This window comes from Mauremys mutica, chromosome 12 (assembly GCF_020497125.1).
Source record: "Mauremys mutica isolate MM-2020 ecotype Southern chromosome 12, ASM2049712v1, whole genome shotgun sequence".
NCBI classification, from domain to species: domain Eukaryota; kingdom Metazoa; phylum Chordata; order Testudines; family Geoemydidae; genus Mauremys; species Mauremys mutica.
The window spans coordinates 63643011-63657820 of record NC_059083.1 but is presented as its reverse complement, the minus strand read 5'-3'; the positions used below and the strand labels follow the sequence as shown (position 1 = coordinate 63657820).

The 14810-nt window shown below is 41.3% G+C and overlaps 1 protein-coding gene and 1 long non-coding RNA gene across 5 annotated transcripts in view; one reads left to right on the top strand and one right to left on the bottom strand.

Moving 5' to 3' along the window:
• B3GNTL1 (UDP-GlcNAc:betaGal beta-1,3-N-acetylglucosaminyltransferase like 1) overlaps positions 1-14810 on the bottom strand; it is a 329218-nt gene that overhangs the window by 146392 nt on the left and 168016 nt on the right. The window lies entirely within an intron of this gene.
• Positions 7290-14496, top strand: LOC123346094. Its single transcript, XR_006572926.1, has 3 exons — positions 7290-7583; positions 13129-13235; positions 14212-14496. It is a non-coding gene; the product is annotated as an uncharacterized LOC123346094 (long non-coding RNA).

Below are 14810 nucleotides of genomic sequence, written 5' to 3'. Positions count from 1 at the left end.
CTATCGGTACCTGACACACTGAGAGAAGACATACAGTAAAGTGGTCACTTTTGTAATTTATTTCCAATACTTATACTTCTTTATTGGTCTTTCTAAGAACTGATATTTAGAAGCAACTGCAGAGGAGTTTAGAGGAGCTGGATAGTTAATCTACAAGGACCCCAAAGAAACCTATTGTTCTTTGCCCTTAAATTAATGCAAGAAAAAAATATTTAAAATGCAAACTGATTTACAATAGTGGGAGTAAAAAACTGTATTTATTAAGAAATGTTTTAATCCACTCTTCTAACCCATGCAAAGCAAGAAACAGGCCAATTGTGTCCTAGAGTTTTGGCAATGATCTTTGTGTAGGATAATGTTTAGCTCTGAAGCAAGTATCATAACATCATTTGCACTGGTTTCCATTTCACCTTAATAAATAAAATAATAAATAAAGCAAGAACAGTTGTAAAACGAGCTTTAAAAATAAGTCAAGGAGAGCTTTTACATCTAAATTTCTTCTGGGGACTCATTTACATGCTTGGTGGTCTTGCCCTCAGGTCAAACTTTTGGGGAATGGTTTGAATAAATTTCCTATCTATCTCAAACTCCAGAGGAACTTCATCACAGGTTGTTCCTATTAAGATACCAAGCTAGTTAGGAGCATAGCAGTCCAGTTTGATCAACAACTGGCAGGCACCATTATCGTCAGTAGTGTTGATATGTACCATTAGGGACGTTTATACATGAATTTCTGAAATTCTGTTGTTTGAAGCAGATGAGGGTCTGATTCTCCAGGGGTGAATGTAAAACACTACCATTCTGATTAGGGAGTACTTTACACATATTTGGTGTAAACAGCTATACAAGGTGTAAGGCATTTTCATTCTTGCCAATTTCTCAGCTGAGAAGGTCACCAACAACCAACCCAAGAAAATGAGTTTTAACAGATTCCTGTCAGTGTCAATATCCCACATGCTGAAAAGAACTGTGAAAGAAAATGAAAAAACAGCATGACAACATACCCTATTGTTTATGAGTAGGTCACTGGAATGAGGAACTGGGATTTTAACAATGTTGCAATGCTCCCTTTGGTTAACATACTGAAAAATGGTTTATGAGGATGCATTTCAAAATGAATTTTTTGGAAATTACATTTTGGGTTTATTTATTTTGATTTAGTAAAAAAATCCATCCATCTAGTGCCGTAGGCATATAGTCAATATTTATTAACAAAAAAAAGAAAAACACCACACCCGTATCAGATAGGCCCAATGACCAAAAACTAGGTTTGACACCTGAGATTGCATGCCTATAAGCTGTTTAAATATATTTTTACAATTTTTCTTTTTAATACCATGTAAAAGTAGTGATTGGGATGGAGGAACAATATTCACTATCAATACATTTGCAAACATACAGTATGTGAAAATACTCAGATGCACCTTACTGTATAAAAATACAGCGTCTATGACAAAGACTCCTATTTCATGTAAATTTCATTTATTTCATGAAGAGGGAAATGTGCATTTTTATGATAAGGAATGAAATCCCATAGAATTCCTGCTTGAGAGAGAAAGTAATATGACCAAACAGTTCTAAAATGTTTTTGTCATTTTACTGGTTTTGCAGAGTTACTTTCAAAATAATAATTGAAATTTTATCAGATAAAAGATCCTACCCATGGATATACAGAAAACAAGAAACCTAAACATTATACAGTAATTTAAATCTGTATTAGAAGCTAGAGACAGTGTTTTAAAAAGCAGTATAGTATTTCTATTGTTCTAGGTATTCTTTGCGTAAAGTAGAAAAATCACATCCAGATGTTCCATTTTGGCCATAATCTAGCTGCCTTTGCCTATTTGCTAATTACCTAGAGGAAAAGTGCCATTTTTGAATTTTCGGAAACAATTAATATGAGCCAACTTACAAAACTGTTTATCCTTTGTGGTTTTGTTTTGTTTTTTGTTTCCAAAAAAATTGAGAGTCAATGTCATGCTCATGAAAATGAGAGGCATGGGGCCAGCTCCAGCTCCTACTGAGGTCAATAGAAGCTTTGCCATTGACTCCAACAGGAGTAAGAGCAGGCTCATAATGGGGATAGATACTATGCAAGTTTTATAGGTTGAGCCATCAAAAATGCTGATTGTGGCGAGTGCAACAGCACCAGTTTGATAAGAGTGACTGACATACCATTTGGTAATCTGCCCTCCCTTGACTTTCTCTCTCACTTTATCTGTCCCTATCTCCTGTTTCCCCTGGCCCCTTTATGTCTCCCTGACAATTACACTTCTAGTTTTTCTGTGAAGATCTGGCCTAAATAAAGTTACTCAAAAATCAATATATTTTTAAGAACAATTAAATAATATAATTTTTTCATTTTTAAATCCGTATTATTTCTCGCTGTTTAAGATGTTTCTAGACTAGAAAGCCCCCTTGTGAGATTGCATTACAGCAACTGGACACATATCCTTCAGTTTAGTAAAAACACAGTACAAATCCAGACTTGGAGTGGTTGGGTCATTACAAAACCTAAACTTAATGTCCCCAATACTAATTTCTCCCTACTGTTACTCTTACACCTTCTTGTCAACTGTCTGTAATGGGCCACTCTTACCACTTCAAAAGTTATTTTTCCTCCCTTGGTATCGTGCTGTTAATTGATTTATCTCATTAGACCGGCCTCACACTTGGTAAAGCAACCCCCGTCCTTTCATGTATTTATACCTGCTCCTGTATTTTTCACTTCATTCATCTGATGAAGTGGGTTCTAGCCAATGAAAGCTTATGCCTAAATAAATTTGTTAGTCTCTAAGATGCCACAAGGACTCCTTGTTGTTAGTACAAATCCAAATAATCATCTATGCTGAATTGCCCTGGCAATTATTCTTACACAAAAAAGTAACAGTTACAGGATCTAGCTCAAAATTAGTGATAATGCTTATAAATGAGGATAACTAGTGCAGGCTCCCCTCATTTAAATCCTGTAGATAGCCGCTCATAATTGAATTGTAATAGTTTTATGACATCTCAGTGGATCAATAGCAGAGAACAGGTAAGGTGATCAAATGTTAATGATAAAATGTATCATTCACATGGATCTTTCTTCCATACATGTGGGGTGCATATATACACACCTGTACACTTTCCCTAGGATTATCAATCAACATTTTTCATAGATTCACAGATTCATAGACTTACGGTCAGAAGGGACCATTACGGTCATCTAGTCTGACCTCCTGCACAATGCAGGCCACAGAATCTCACCCACCCACCCACTCCTGGAACAAACCCCTAACCTATGTGTGAGTTATTGAAGTCCTCAAATCGTGGTTTAAAGATCTCAAGGTGCAGAGAATCCCCCAGCAAGTGACCCGTGCCCCATGCTGCAGAGGAAGGCGAAAAACCTCCAGGGCCTCTGCCAATCTGCCCTGGAGGAAAATTCCTGCCCAACCCCAAATATGGCGATCAGTTAAACCCTGAGCATGTGGGCAAGACTCACCAGCCAGCACCCAGGAAAGAATTCTCTGTAGTAACTCAGATCCCACCCCATCTAACATCCCATCACAGACCATTGGGTATATTTACCTGCTAATAATCAAAGATCAATTAATTGCCAAAATTAGGCTCTCTCATCATACCATCCCCTCCATACATTTATCAAGCTTAGTCTTAAAGCCAGATATGTCTTTTGCCCCCACTACTCCCCTTGGAAGGCTGTTCCAGAACTTCACTCCTCTAATGGTTAGAAATCTTTGTCTAATTTCAAGTCTAAACTTCCTAGTGTACAGTTTATATTCATTTGTTCTTGTGTCCACATTGGTACTAAGCTTAAATAATTCCTCTCCCTCCCTGATATTTATCCCTCTGATATATTTATAAAGAGCAATCATCTCTCCCCTCAGCCTTCTTTTTCAAATAAGAAAAAGGCCAAGAGAGTCTTACTATCATTTTTATGAAAAGGAGACAGCATATTTTAAAACAGCTAATTGTTCTTTGGCTTAAATTCAGCTTGAAATACATACTTTACCTTGAAAAGGCAATTTCACTTCAAAAAATTAGATACATGATTTATTATTTACCACGAAGCACACAAGTTGAATAGTTCATATACAACTTTGCCCAGGTCAACTCAAAAGTATGGCTTCCCTTCATAACCAATCCAATGTTGTGATTACAGGCTGTAGATTTTGGCAGCTTCTCTATGTCACACTGTTGTAAGCATGATTTGAAAGCACTGCATATAGCTCAGTACTGAGACAGGAAAAGAGATTAGAAATGAAAATCTTGTTCAAAGTTGTTACTTATGCCAGACCTACCAAGTTGCCTAGAGAAAGCATTATTCAGAGAGTTAAAGCCCCTTTGTTATGCAGCTTTGGCCATATTTTGTTGAGCTGTGGGAACTCTCCCCCACTCCATGAGTACTTTTATGAACCAGAAGCCAATTCCAAATGCCTGAAAGCTTACAAGGATGTTGAGTTGTCTGCAATACAATATTTAATTTATATGCTTTCATTTTGTAAAGTAAATTTCCCCATGCTACAGCAATCTGGACCTCCTACACAATGAAAATGATTAGTTTTTGGTGTAATTAATTGATCCCAGACAAAAACTTTACTTACTGTGGCAATGTTTGCTTTCAGTGAGTGATGTAACACTTATACAAAAGTGCTACAGAAACTAAAGTATTATACACGCACACACACCCAACTGGTGATGTAGAACGTCATAATTTTGCCTTATAGGTCAGAGTGAAGGTTATTATTTGAATGTGAAAGTTCAAATTTCATATCTGTGAATTTATAAACTGTAAGGATAACAGAATATTAATATAAATGATATTGACTGGTCACATCCTTATTTTTAATATTGAGGAAAAACAATGAAACCTATGTAAGTTTGATTTACTGCAGCAGCTAACTTTCAGTTAATTAAGTTTTAGTCTGGGATCTTCTTATTTTTATGAGAAATATTATTCAGCATTGTTGCCCCTTCTTCTGACACCAGTCTCCTGATCTGACACCAGAGAAATAGAAGATTCAAGGCCTTGTAGTTGATTTCTCAGCAGAGGAGAAATCAATAACAGAGTGTGGGTACAGTCTAAGAGTAATTTGTTTTATTTACACATGTACACCAGTCCTGGAACAGAGGTGGTCAAACAGCATGCATGCAATCCATTCTTTCAGGAATATCTGCCCAAAACCAATGACCAGTTCCCAAAGAATAACTCTGCCTCAAGAATGAACTATAGTCAGAAGGAAAATCCTTCTGCTGCTTGCCCAATTCCCCCTCCAAGGACCACTAATTCCTACACAGAACCTTGTATAATGAAAATTAACCCCACCATAGCATGTCTTTCTAAGACTAAATATTATCACACTACAAAAAATAACTGGAAGGACTATGAATAACAATGCTACCTGGTGAAACTGCCATAACTGTAGATTTAGTATAATTATGCTACATTATAAATATTTAGGGGTATATTTAGGGGTATGCCTTGGAAACCAACTTCAAAGCAAGAAGTGTTATGTGCACAGTTCTTTACATTCTGGTAGAAATGTTCATAGAGAAGCATTATGTGCTGAATGCATAAACCTTTTCAACAATGTCAGGCTCCTAGGAGTTTGTGTAGAGGAGCATCCTTCATATACACTTTAGGAAGCAAAGAGGACAGCTCTCATCCTGCGGAGGCCCTAGAACTTACTATAATTAAACTGTCAATTTATTAAGGTGTTTTTCATTCTTTTAAAAATCATGGTCTTACTAACTATAACAATTTATAACATGTTCTTAAAATCCTGCAACTGCACAGGCAGACCCCTGTACTCACATGGAGACTGAAATCGAGTTGCAGGATCAGAGCCATAGTAGTTAGAAATGGAAGAGACCTATTATGTCATGAAGTCTACCACCCTGGAAAGTGCAGGAAATGATTCCCTGACAGAAGACGTGACCTTAGAAACAAGTGTATTATGTTAACAAATCTGTTTTCCTCCTTGACACAGGGATAGTAGCTAACTAGTGTTAGGTCACTTAAAAGTGCTGGGCTGCTGATATTTAAAAAAAATAAAAATAAAAACAGCACATAGGGCTGGGGCAACACGAAAAATGGACAAACGTTAAAAAATGAGCAAGCTGGTGAGGATTGAAAGTGTTACGTACAATAAGATTAACTATCCCCATATTTAACAACATGCATCTGAGCAGGTGTTACACAATACATTGGCAAATAGGCAGCAATCAAGCTAAAAACCATAAACAACCCCAAAAAATAGAACATAGGAAAGGATTAAATAAAAAGTTATCTTGTGTTGGTTCCCTCCATGCCCTCCCTTCATTGGGCAATGCTTATTTGGGTCCTGATCCTACAATTTCTTGGGCATGAACAGAATTCTGAATCAATGTGGAACACAACTGAAGGCAGGATCAAGCCAAAGACTCTTCTATCTTCTTACATGTCCGTAAAACACTGTTGCATCTATGAAACTGTAATAACAACTTCGATGCAATGAAGCATTTCTTCTAGAGGTAACAGAAAGAACAGCTTGAATTTGGACACAACTGTAAGAAAAACACCAGTAGATAAAATTTTGAATTTTTGTTTGGACAGTATCCTTATGAATCTAAACAGATATTCAGTACTTTTCAAAAATTCTGGAACAGATTCAGGTGGAAGGTGGATCTGAGCTACAAAGCTTAGATCTGAACTTTCCCAAACTTCGGGGATGTTTGGGTAAAAGATGAAAACTAGGGCATTCCATGACAGCTACACATTCCCTAAATAAAAGAATAAAGTAACAAAATATTTCTCAGTGCTTTCAAAGTTTCAGGTTTCTGTAACTCATCTGTTAGGTGGAAAAGAAGATGAGCAAGAAAAAAGAATAACCTTCATATCTCATATAATGTTTCTCATGGTAAACGCACCAGAATTTCTTTCTGGTTTTTATGCCAATTATTATAGCTAAAATAATAAACTTCATTACAAAAATGAGGGTTACTTACCTGTAACTGGAGTTCAAGATGGCTCTGTATAGTCACACTTATGGGATCTTGTGGTCTATTATGGTAGAATCTGCTTCTATCAGCATCAGCGAGAGCACTCTCATGCACCCCCTTCCCTTCCTTCCCCTCTGAGTCATTGACTTTTTGAGGGTGAGTCTATAAAAGGGGCAGAGCACCCTCACCTCCTCAGTTCCTTCCACCGCAAAGCCAGAGACATGGAACAAACAAGGACTGTGACAGAGGGGGAAGAGTCATCTCGTGAATATGCAAAGTCATCTCGAAAAACTTTGGTTACAGGAAAGTAACCTTCATTTCTTCTTTGAGTGGCTCTGCATATTCCCACTTATAGGACAGACAAATAAGCAGTGCTAAAAACTAACCCAGAGGCAGGAACAGAATCCCAGCTGAGCAGAGATGTAGCACTGCCTTGCCAAAACCAATGTTTGCCCTTGAGGCCAAATCTAGACCATGGTGCTTAGTGAAGGTATGCACTGAAGTCCTGGATGCAGCTCTGTAAATTTCAGTGACTGGCACATGCTAAAGACTGATGAGGGAAGTAGCTATATCTCTAGTGGAATGTGATCAAATTGCAGCAGGTACAGAAACTTTTGTTAGCAGTAGCATTCAGTAATACATAGTTTGAAAAACAGGATGGAAAGAAACCAAGTAACCCATGTAGTTCTTTGCATGAAATACAAACAGTTGAAATGATTTATTAAATGTCTTAGTTCTATGCAAATAATAGGTGAGAGCCCACTTCATCATCTTCCTTGGACAAAACTTCAGGCATCATTGCCTGTAACACTGGTGGATCTGGAAGAGTTAGATCCAAAAGTCTCTGGGATGCTGGGTCCTTAGTAGATGAGACATTACCATCCATGCAGAGGATAGTTGAAAAATTTCTGAGGTGGCTCCCAGTATCCTTGTGTTTCACACTCAGCTCTGATAAACACAGTCGCACTGAGAGGTGATAGATCTCTCTGGAACTGAGGAAGGAGTCAGAACCAACATGGAAGCCAAAACATGAACTGGCAATGGATCCAAGGATTGAGACATTGTCATATCTGGTGCCACACTCAAGTCTATCTCCCTCACTATTAGTAATTTCCACCACTTGCATCCGAAGAAGTGGGTATTCACCCACGAAAGCTCATGCTGCAAAACGTCTGTTAGTCTATAAGGTGCCACAGGATTCTTTGCTGCTCCCTCACTATTGATGCTAAGTGCAGAACTAGTCTTCACTTTGGGGCCATAGCACCCTTGTCTGAATCAAAAGGATACAAAAGTTCTGATGCATAGGAACCAGCACTGCTAACAGTGGCTGCTTTGTCCTTATGCCTCTTTTTGGTGCTGACACAATCAGCACCACCGACACCAGTTCCGACGCAATTAAGTCCATCTTCCTAGATCTGGAAGTGGAGGTTGAAGTTGATCCCAGTCCTGCAACTGCAGGAGTTCTGCTGGGGTTGGAAAGCTGTGAAGTACGAGGTATGACACCAGCGAATGGGGCCGAACTGTTTCTCGACCTCTCCTTCAGAACCAGGGCAGTGTTATCCAACCATGTGGTCCTCTGTTTGGTCACGTGGTGCCTCAGAGGCTTAGCTGAGGGAACTACAGGGGATGGATTCAGTACTGATCAGGGATGTGGCCTCTTGGAACCCCTGGAACTCAGATCCTTTTTGTTAGGGGCCATAGGGGCTGAAACTGGCCTTTTTGATCTTGGATCTGAGTACTGTCTGGGGGTCTGGTCTGCAGGGCTTCCTTCAGGAGGAGAATGAGCTACAGGCAACTCTCCCTATCCATAGGGCTCTGGGAGTAAAGGTCTGGCAGATCTAACACCCAGATGGTGAATGATGTTCTCCCAGGCACCTGAAGCACCACATGTGGTCATTGGATGCCGGAAAGAAAGACAGGCAGGAAGCACACCTCTTAAATCCTGGCTGTCTCTGATTTTTCAATTCTGCCATAACATGGAACCAAAAAAGTATCACTAAATAGCTGACTAAACTAACAGTGAACACTAGTTAGAAAGAAGAAGCTCCAGGGAGACGAAAGAGGTTCGTATTCATTTGTGGCATGTAATGGGAAGGAACTGAGGTGGTGAGGGCACTCTGCTCCTTTATAGCCTTGCCCTCAAAATGGCAATCACATGGAGGGGAGGGGTTGAGGGTGTGAGAGCACTCTAGCAGACACTGCTGGGAGAAGGTTCTACCACAAGGCACCACAAACTGGTGCAATATCTCATAAGTAGGAATATGCAGAGCCTCTCAAAGAAGTAGTTGTAGGGTTGTTTCAGCCAGAGGAAAGGTGTCTATCAGACATCCCAACATAAGGATACACAATAACAAGTTGCCCTTTAATTATTTTACATAGATACTCAAAAGTTGAATGAGCTGTTTTATGCAATTTCTTTTTCTGAAGCCACAATATAGTCCTAGAAAAAATGAGTCCCAGCAGTCCCAAGAAATGTAACAGTTGTAAGAAATACTAGTTTCAAATATATGTTTATTTATCCTGGTTCTAGCTGAAAATTGGACAGGATTTAATTTAAAATTAGACACATTTCAAGGGACAAATTGCAAAATTCTTCAGATCAGCTTCCAAACAAAAGCCTCTTTAGCAAGCAGTCATCCTCTCTAAATGATTCACAATGGTTTTGTTTCTGGGGCTGTTTTCCACATTTTTTTTTGGAACTACAGCTTGTACAAAAATTCTGCAACTCCAGTGTTTAAAATGAATTTATGTAAAAAGCCCCAAATCAATATTGGTTCAAACCAATCTCCTCACACTAAAAATGTACTTGTTTGTCAGTTTTACCACATTATTTTACCTATGTTGGTAAATTGCTCTCAACTTTCAACCTCCCTTCCCTTTCTTCTATAAATGCAGATGGGAATGCAGAACCTCCTAAATAATAATCTTTATCCTTTCTTTCAGCTTCTTTAGCTAGAAGTTATGCATGTTCCTAGTTCACTTTTCACCACAAACTCAAGTTTAGCAAATTTTTAGGGCTTGCCTTAACACCTATTAGGCAAAACGAAGAGTTGATAAAACACAGGTATATAACATACACTTTTCAGACTGCAGTCTCTCACACTGCTAATTTCTTGAAATTACTTAGATATAATTTGGAGTTTTCTTCCCCCCAGATACTTACACACAGCTCTCACTGGAAGATTTCATGGCAGAAACCCATTGGAGTACAGCAATTAGAATGAAACACAACCACCAACAATAAGAAGACAGTTACAACTTAAAAATGATCACATGGGAATTATGGCAGGGCATAGATGTTTTCAAACATTTAGAAATGCTGTCAGATTTAATTTATATATAGCAAGCTTTTGACTAATGCAATAATGAATGTACAGCAAAAGCTGAAACTACAGTATAATTAAACTTTTATCCAACACATAATAGTTCTTGGCAAAAGAGCTAAAATAATTCTCCAGTGTAATCATAGTGAAAGCATCTGGATTTTTGGGCTGGTCATTTGTGCTTTCAATCATCTTTAGTGTAGATGTTTAACTGTAATGGTTTTATACATGTACTTATTTCTTTTTTATACAAACGATTAATTATATTTCATTTGTGACAGATTTGCCCTTCCTTTCCCTCCACATTTTTCAATCAGAAGTATTTTATTTTATTCAGGCAAGGTCAAGTATTAAACTAGACATAACAAACTTTTAACTCAGTACTATACAAGCTTTATTGTATCTCATATTTAGTTCAAACCACAAACAGAGTATCCTAGTAGAGGTAATTAGAGTAATTTCTTACTTGTTTTATTCTGTGCATTAGATGCAGCAATCCCTATGGATGAATGTAAACTTTGAGCAAAAGTAAATTATTACATATTTATAATTTGTATTCTGGTGGTGATAGAAACCTTCAAACCAGCTTGTGCAGGGGCGGCTCCAGGCACCAGCGTAGCAAGCGCGTGCCTGGGGCGGCAAGCCGTGGGGGGCAGCCTGCCAGTCCTTGTGAGGGCGGCGATTCTGCGGGAGGTTTGCCAGTCCCCCAGTTTCGGCGGTAATTTGGCGGTGGGTATGTTGAAGGCATGGGACTGGTGGACCTCCCGCAGAACTGCCACCGAATCTGCATAACCGGGGCAGACCTCCTGCAGAAACGCCACCGAAGGCTGCCTGACTGCCGTGCTTGGGGCGGCAAAAAAACATAGAGCTGTCCCTGAGCTTGTGTCCTAAATGGCTTCCAATCTAAAGAGACAAGACACACTGCATGACGAAGCACATCAACTGTCATCCAAACTGCGTATTCAGAGTGATGGATAGCAAGCATCATATGAGTTCTACTTCCACTAAAGAAGAAAGGGCAGAAAGTTTAGGTCTCCTAGCTGGCATACAGACACAAGCTATATTCTGAAAGGGAACCATCTTCTATTCTCTTTTTCTGATTCTCCCTCCACTGCTTCCTACTTCTACAAGAAGGACTTAGGAGCCTGAAAATGAGCCGCTTTGTACAGTCCCATTTATATAGTTCAGTAGAGCTAACTTTGCCCTTGCCAGAGCCAAGGTCCTGTGCCACCTCCTTGTGTGAGCCCCGGCCTCTCAGATCAGGTGCACAATTGTCAGGTGCTGCCAACACATTGTTTTGTGTGGTCTGTGGCAGCATGCTTCTCTCTAGCACACTGGGAAAAGGCTCATCAAAACAGCGGCCACTGAGGATGCCTTCCTCCTTGGTTAGAAGCAGGATGCAAACTGGGGAAGAGAAGAGGGTCTCCCTGCTTAGCATGAAAAACCTTTAAATTCAATCAATCATCATCCAGCTTGCAACACAAGAAGGATTCTTTTGCACAAGTTGTTACAGAACAATCCACAGAAACATCATTTTCATATAAACAATTACCCCTCCTGCACACTAAAATCACTAACACCAAACACTAGGCATAACATTTGGGTGGAAAACAACACAGGGCTTGATCACAAACACCAGCACCCCCAGGGACCAAAAGTCACATTTGACGCAATCCCAAGCATAATAAAATAAAGCCTTGTCCCCTTCAAACTGAACCAACGATTTCAGATTGATACAGCTAGGATAATAAACTTGGCTATTTGCTGAGACAAGGATTCAGAAGATGAGCATTCTATTTTCTTTTGAATGATAATTTCTGACCTGTTACAGACTTTACAGCTTGTATTTCACAGATACAAACAATAGAGCTTCAGTACACCACCACAACTTGCAAATAGCTTGAAAAACAAAGGATTATTGATAGATTTCATTCAATGAGGATGACATTAACTGTCAACAAACTGAAGACTAAGACTGAATTGGGATTCCTTTACTAGATTAAAAGCCCCTAATTACACAATTACTGCTTGTTAGGACAAGTCCGCTGTACAGTCCTTCTGTCAACAACAGATAATCTGCTTCACCCACCTGAAAATTATGATGCCCTATCTGAAAAAAGGAGGGAGACCCACATGAGTCTGCTCTTTGTCTTCAACCAACACAACACTGCTAAAACATGTGAAAAGCATGGATCAATTTGGCTAGTTCTGAGTGGGAGTACTCCCTCACAGATAGCTCAATTATGGCTCCAGGAGTCTTAGATGTTTTGGGTGGGCTCCCAGGGCACCGGCCCAGCAACACTGGAGCTGTAGGAACACTAGTAGCATAATTACTTCTGTAGAACAAGTGTAGCATGTACTTCCTCAGAGAAGCCGTAAAGCAAATAGCCACAGTGGGATGGGGCCATGACCAGTGCTGAATTAAGCCTAACTGGAGTCTAGTTCCAATACAAGAAAGGGATACCCCTTCCAGGACTGTCCTGCAGTTGGTTGTTCCACCATCTCAGCAAGGTAAGTATTGCCTGGGGAATGGTAATGATCTTCTCCAGGGGATCTCGGGACTGGAAATAGACCATCCCCAGCCATTGTTGCAGGGGCCGCATCTGGAGCCTAGCATGGCGGACCGCATAAGTGCACGCTGCCATGTGGCCCAGCAGACCCTGGCTGTAGTCAGAGGGAACGCGGAGACTTCAGCGATGAGGTTCGCCATTGTGTGAAACCTTTCCAGTGGCAGGAACGCACTGGCGCAGGTAGAGTCAAGGACCGCTCTGATTAACTTTATCCTCTGCACTGGCACTAAAGTCTACTTTTTGTTGTTCACTAGTAGGGCCAGAGAGCGGCTTGAAGCACCGCAACATCCCTTCAGACTTGAGACCTGGAGCTTCCCTTTATGAGCAGGTATGGGTAGACTTGGATACCCCAGCACCTGAGGTAAGCTGCCACCACCGACATATACTTGGTGGGGGGGAACCTTAAACTGGTAGTGGTGGGGCCTCACCATAAACTGGAGGAAGTATCTGTATCCTTGAAAGATGGCTATGTAGAAGTATGCATCTATATCTATATCTCATAGAATTGAAAGGGATCCTGAAAGGTCATCGAGTCCAGCCTCCTGCCTTCACTAGCAGGACCAACTACTAATTTTTGCCCCAGATCCCTAAGTGGCCCCCTCAGGGATTGAACTCACAACACTGAGTTTAGCAGGCCAATTCTCAAACCACTGAGCTATCCCTCCCCCAGTCTCCCAGATCCAGGGAGGGGATAATAGAAGCCAGAGAGACCATGCGGAACTTTACCTTCTGTAGGTACCTGTTGAGGTCTCGCAGGTCCAAGATGGGCTGTAGAATGCCCTTGGCTTTTGGGATTAAAAAGTACCAGGAATAGAACCCCTTGTTCCTCTACTCAAGAGGAACTTCTTCCACCACACCCAACTGTAGTAATCCCTTCACCGCCTGCACGAGGAGACTCTTGTGAGAGGGGTCCCTGAAGAGGGACGGGGAAGGCGGGTGGGAAGGGGAGCTAGAAAGGAACTGGATGGTATAACCCCGTTCCAATGTGCTGAGAACCCTCCCACACCAGGAGGAAAGGCAACCAGAGAACACTGGGTAAGATGGGTTCGGGGAATAGTCTGGTAGGTTGCCCGCAGGTGCACCCTCAAAACGACCATTTGGCCCCTGCTTATTATGGGTCGAGCCCGACCGGGTGGAGGCAGGTGGCTCGGCTGGCGCTAGTTACCCTTGGCCTGTTTATGGGACTGGTCCTGCTAAGGCTGGCTCCCCTGGCCCTGAGGCTGCTACGATTTGAACTGCTTACACGCTGGGGCTGGGATGTAGACACCCAGGGTTTTCAGGGTGGTGTGACAGTCCTTGAGGCCATGCAACTTGCTGTCTGTTTGCTCCACAAATAGGGCCCCGCCGTCGAAGGGCAGGTCCTGCAATGACTGCTGGGCCTCGGTGGACAACTCAGAGAGGAGGAGCCAAGAGCCGTAGTGTGAGCAGCAGCAGCAGCAGCAGCTGACGCTGCCTTGATGGCCACCCTGGCCACAGTCGTGCCTTCATCAAGGATCACTCGGAACTCCTTCTTGGAAGCCTCGGGGAGCGACCCTTCGAACTTGGCCATGGCTTGCCACATATTGAAGTTATATCAGCCAAGGAGGGCTTGGCGGTTGGCCACTCTCAGCTGAAGACTTACGTCCAAAGAGATTCAGCCTCCTCGAGTCTTTATTTTTGGGGGTGGCCCCAGGTTGCTCTTGCCTCTCCTTGTGGTTAACCGCCTCAACCACAAGGGAATTAGGGGCTTGGTGGGAGTAAAAGTACTCGTGTCCTTTGGTCGGCATGAAGTACTTGCTTTCAGCCCTTTTAGAGATGGGGGCCAGGAAAGAGGGGGTCTGTCACAGGGCATTAGTGATTTTGGAAACCTCTTCATGAAAGGGTAGAGCCACCCTAGCAGGAGCCGGGGAGCAGAGAACATTAAACAGAGAGTCCGAGGGCTCTTCCAATTCCCCTG